We start from the raw sequence: 6,169 nt of genomic DNA, 5'->3' as shown, positions 1-6,169 counted from the left end.
GACCGGGGACCGGCAACGGGATTGCAATCCTCGGCGTTGCTCCCGTGCCTCGCTCAGCCACTGAGCGGGAACCGGTCTGTATGTGGGATCCGAACCCTCAGGCGGGAGCGCCGCCACGCTTCCCAAGCGGCACACTATCCAGTGCACCACCGGGCCGGCCCTTAAATGAAGATATTTTATGTTCTCTTCCACTATGAAGTTTCAAGGTGAGGCTTGGGGGAGGTGTGTGTAAAAGAGGGAAAGAAAAAGAAAAATCTCCAGAGATTATTTCCTAGAGGAAACCATCTCTGACCCTTGGACTTGGTGTGTTGACCATATTGTATATAAACTGCTCTCATAGCATAGTATTTTTTCCTCCAGTGAGAGTTTATAATTACTTATTTTTGTGATTTTTTGGCTAATGCCTGTTTTCTCCACTAGTGCTTGAGATCCATGAATGCGGGGAATATGTCTATTTTGCTCAACATCATTCTCCAAGCTCTGTGCACGTAGTGAACACTCAGGTTATATTTGTTGCATGAGTGATTGCCTGCATAAAATGCTCAGCAGGTAAACCTGGATGACAATCTTTGTTTCTCCAGAATGAACAGTCCAAGCTTGTCTTCTGTGCTGTCACTGTTTTTTCCCCCGATAGTCAGCCCTCCTGAAAGCTTCACCATAGGTGAAGAAGAAATGGTTAGCATGGGGTTGTGTGAGCAGATGGATAACTCAGGGATGTCTTTGGAAGTTTATAGAACATCAGTCACTTGTATTAGCTGGTGCCAAGTAGCTTCCTGCCGTGTCTGTGAGTTCTTAGCTCAACTTCGCTCCCCATTTCCAACTGCCTGTTGGACATCTCCACCAGTATGTTCTCCTAGCATCCTCAGCAAAACACACCCCAAACGGAATTTACAGTCCCCCTCTAAAATAGGCTGTTCTTCCCAGCCATAATTTATCTACTCTCCCAGACTAGATATTGTGATGTCATATTTTATTTCTCCATATGTCACAAGACCTGTCATTTCTTCTAGAGGTGGCATGGTCATCAGAATGCCTCTATTCAAATTCTATCTCTACCACTTACTAGCTAGTTAACCTTGGATAAGACATCATCAGACATCTCTTGGCCTCAGCTTTCTCGTCTGTAAAATGGAGATAATATCTACCTCAGAAGGATTTTTATGAGGATCAAATGAGACTATATGTTAAAGAGCATTACACAATGCATAGTGTTGAGCAAACATCAATGATTATTACCCAAAAAAGTGACTTTGCACAAATTTCAACTTTTTTTTTGGTGGCTGGCCATTACAGGGATCCGAACCCTTGACCTTGGTGTTATGAACACCTCACTCTAACCAACTGAGCTAACCAGCCAGCCGCAATTTCCTTTTAATAAAACTCAATTAAAAATTATTAAGATGGCAAATTTTATGTTATGTGTATTTTACCGCAATTTAAAAAATTTTTTAAAGGAAAGCCATGAAATGAGAATATAATTTTAAGCAGGACAGATAAAGGTTTAATGTGCATACTACATAAAAATAATAATTGAATGAATAAGCATTCATAGTCCTGTTTCTGACCCTTGGTAAATGGCTAAAGACACAAACAGGCTCATCTTATAGACTCCAGTGTCTCCAAATCTACCTCTCATTTGCTGCCAGAAAGGTCTTTCTAAAACACACATCAGCTTATGTCATTCCTCTTTAAGAACAACAACAAAATCTTCAGGCCCAAGATCAGATTCCTGAGTTTAGCCCTGACCATTCCTTTCCAGCCAATGTCCCACCATCCCTCAGCCCCAGCAATTCCACATTTTAGCCATAATGGAAGAGTCACAACTCTATACCCACCCCTTTACCTCTCTACATATTGTTCTCTCTCCCCGTACATCGCTTTCTCACCTGGACAAATCTTATCAATTGTTTGGCCCTAGCTGTAAAGTTACTTGCCCTGCAAAAGTCTAATCTATTTCAGACAGTTTCAGTCCCCTCCTTTTTTGTCTTCCACCCAGAGAACTTTGCCCAAACTGCCTGCCAGTATTATGGAGTATAGGTAGTCACACATTTTCTGTGCTATTCTGGCACCCTCAACTGTTTCAAATGGTCATTTTCATTAGGTCACTCATCCTTGAGAGTAGCATACAGCACCTGGCACTCAAAATACAGATGGTCCCCAGCGTGTGATGGTTCGACTTACTATTTTTCAACTTTACGATGATGAGAAAGCAATATGCATTCAGTAGAAACTGTGCTTCGAGTCCCTGTCCAACTGTTCTCTTTTTCACTTTCAGTACAGTATGCAATAAATTACAATAGATAGTCAATGCTTTGTTACAAAATAGGCTTTATGTTAGATGACTTTGCCCAACTGTAGGCTAATGTAAGTGTTCTGAACATGTTGAAGGTAGGCTAGGCTAAGCTATAATGTTTGGTCGGTTACGTGTTTTAAATGAATTTTTGACTTATGATATTTTCAATTTATCAGGACATAACCCCATCATAAGTCAAGGAGCATCTGTATATCTGTTGCTTTGAATTGAATAGGCTCCTGGGAGGAAATACAAACAGTAAACATGTATTTTAAAAAAGACTTAACTTCCTTAGTAATTAAGGAAATGCAAATTAAAGACTGCATGTACAGTATGGTCCAGATTAACAGCCATTAAACCAAGCAAAAGTTAAATATCTAACGCTGGTCAAAGCTTTGGGAACAGGTATATTCACACCTGTCTAATGGCCAGGTAAATTGATATAATCCTTCTGGAAACACACTTAGGTAACATTTAGCAAGAGCTAGCTGGTATGCTTTGACCCAGTCTCTCACCCAGAAATTTAACCCAGTGAATTAAGCTGAAAGAAAAAAAATCTGTATGTATTAGAATGCTTATGGGGCTGGCCAGTTTGCTCAGTAGAGCACGGTGTTATAACATCAAGGTTAAGGGTGTGTATCCCTGTACTGGCCAGCCACCAAAAAAATACATAAAATAAAATAAAACACTTATGTCAGTGGTACTTAATATAATAGAGAACTGGAAACAACTCACTTACAGACAATTAAATTATTGAATACTAACATCACAGAATAATTTGCATCTACCAGAAAATGGAGAAACATTAAACCATATTTATAAAATAATGTGAAGGAAAAACAATATTCAAAACCGTATCTACCCTATTACCTCAATTATCTACAAGCTAAAGATCGAAGTTAAAAATAAATTCTAAAATGTAAAACCAGTTGATGGGATGGGTGAGATTATAGGCAAAAATTTAGACATATTTAAATTTTCTTTCATGATATTTTAAAGCTGATGTCATAACATTTCAGAATGCAATGCATCCAGGAAATAATGCTTTTAATGCCATAGGGAATGCTCGAGATATAATGTTAAGTTACAAAATGTAGGATATGAGACTTAATGTGTAGTATGATCCCAGAATTGTAGAATAAAAATGTGGAAGCAATTTAGATGGAAAGAATATTTGTAAAGTTTTTGTAGAGAAAAAAATATGAAAGAAAACTATGTAGAGAGGGAAGATTGGAAGAAAATGCACCAAAATGCTAATAGAGTTTGTCTCTGGATGGTGGAATTAATTTTTTTTTTTTAATTTTTTTTAAAGATGTGTAAGGGGATCTTAACCCTTGGCTTGGTGTTGTCAGCACCACGCTCAGGCAGCGAGCCAACCGGCCATCCCTATATGGGATCCGAACCCGGGGCCTTGGTGTTATCAGCACCACACTCTCCCGAGTGAGCCACGGGCCGGCCCTGGATGGTGGAATTTTAAAACTATTTTTATAATCAGTAAATGTTCAAAACTAATAATAAGTAAATGTATCGAAATTTCTTGGATTTAAGTCTTTCTTTTACATGTGTTCTGCCACTAATTGCTTTCTCTGCTTCCAGCTTTCCCACCCTAGGATCCTGCACATCCCTATCAAACTCATCTTTCCCCAGTACTTTTACTGTCTTGGTTTTTCTTCGATTAATCTACCTGTGCCTTTGCTGGTTCTTCTTCCCATTCTTTCTGCCTCTTCACTGCTGTCTTTTGTTAAAGTGCTGTGTCTGTCTCTTCCTCTTTCTCGCTCTATACTCTCTCTCTCCTGGCTATTGAACTCACTTTCATGACCTTACCTATCACTCCAAATGATTTATCTTCTATCTTGTCCTCTCTTCTGTATTCTTGCCCACATTTCCAGTTGCCCATTGGGCTTCTCCCCCTGGCTGACCTGAGTGACAGACAGCTCGCTCTCAGTGTGAAGAAACCCAGCTCACCTTCTTCGCAGACCTGTTCATTTTGCTGACTTCCCTATTTCTATTTAGGTCACCATCAGGCTCCTAGGCAGGACTGGATACATAATTTGCAGTGCCCAGTGCAAAATTAAAATGTAAAACCTTTTGTTAGAAAATTATTAAAAATTTCAAGACAGCAGCAGCAGAGCATCAAACCAAGTGCAGAGGGCTGGCTGGTTAGCTCAGTAGGTTATAGCACGGTGTTGATAACACCAAGGTCAAGGGTTTGGATTCTCATACCGGCCAGCCGCCAAAAAAAAAAAAAAAGCTCCAAGTGCTTCTAAGTGCAGAGACATGTGTGGGGGCAAAGGCTGCACTTCCATGAAGTGGGCCCTGCTCCTAGGCTTAACCCTGGGGTTCATCTTGACTCCTCTCTCTCCTTTAATCTGGTTTGGTTGACAGGGTAGATAATGCATCCACTCACAAAGACAGGCAATAACGGAAGAGGATTACATTTGAATAGTAGGGTGAGAAGGGACATGATGAGTTCAGTTTGGGCCCTGTGGATACAAGGGTCCAGTGGAACATCCAGATAAGAGCATCCAGTATCCAGTTGACTAGAACTCAGGCTGTCAGTTTGGGCTTCAACACTGAGGGCAGAGGGTATTGTTGAACTCCTGGCTGTGGATGAAACTGACCAGGGAGAGAAGGTCAAGCAAGGCTTCTCAAAGTGGGGTCCATGAACCACTTACAGTGTAATCTCCAGCTTGTTAAAAATGAAGCCTCCTGCCGTACCCCCAACCCCACCCCAGCACTCTGAATCTGAATACATCTGGAGGTAGGTAGGGCTTGGAGATTATAGTTTTTACAGGCTTCCCAGGTGACTCTTATGCTCATTAGAATTTAAGAACTAGTGAGTGGGAAGATTGAAGACGCTACAACCCCAGGGGAAATATCAACATAGAAGGTACGTTTCATTCTTTCTTGACTTGGGAACTCAAGGAGAAACAAAATTTTACAAAACATACATATCCTTATCATGTTGTGTGGTACACTCTAATATTTTCATTCTTTTTTTTTTTTTTTAGTGGTCATCATGACCCTCTAGTAGGCTTAATCTTTATGATTTGAAAACACTGGTTTAAGGAGTTGTTGAAGGGAGAGAATGTGGCTAGGAGACAGAAAAAAATAAATCTAAACACTCCATAAGGTTTTTCAGAGTCTAAACCACCACATTCCCAAGCTTTTGAGAGCAAGCCTGCATGTGAGTCATCTTTGATGTCCTCTGGGTGCTTCACATGTAGTAACTGTGACTGGATGAATAAATACAAGTACATAAAAGCCATGCCTCTTCCAAGAGTTTACAGTGATCACCTCTGCCCATGCCACCAGCCCAAGTCACAAGGAAGCTCTGGCAGATGGGGGAGCACTACTAGATATAGGCACTAAAAGGAATGCTGGAAGTGCCTGCAGAGAAGCTGCCCTGGTTCTAGCTCTGACAGCTGCTCACCAGTCCTGCCAGAGGTGTCTCTGTTTTCTGGGTGGCACCTGCCTTGCTACTCAAAGTCCTCCCTGCCCCCAGCCTGTCCTCCATTCATCTATTGTTCGCATCATCACCCTTTCTGAGTAGGGGCCCAAGGAACCAGTTTGAGCCTGAGAAAGAAAAAAGTAGCCCTTGATATCCAAGAACTGGTCTGACACTTACAGCTAGCCCTTTGTGTTCTTAGAAGCCAGCCTGGTGCTCACGGCTAGGCCACATGACTCTGTTAGACATAAATAACCTCACAGAATACGAACATCAGAAAAAGTCACTTTGAGGCCATGGTAAAGTGAGATAAAATAAAGCCACTTTGTAATTTTGTCTAAGCACAAGGAAAAGGACACTGTGCAACCCACAAAATGCCAAACATCCTTCTCTCCCAGCTTATATGAGTTACAGGTGCTTCCTTACCA

Source organism: Galeopterus variegatus, unplaced genomic scaffold (assembly GCF_000696425.1).
Source record: "Galeopterus variegatus unplaced genomic scaffold, G_variegatus-3.0.2 Scaffold525, whole genome shotgun sequence".
NCBI classification, from domain to species: Eukaryota; Metazoa; Chordata; class Mammalia; order Dermoptera; family Cynocephalidae; genus Galeopterus; species Galeopterus variegatus.
The sequence above is the reverse complement of the archived record's forward strand: the minus strand, read 5'-3'. Positions refer to the sequence as shown.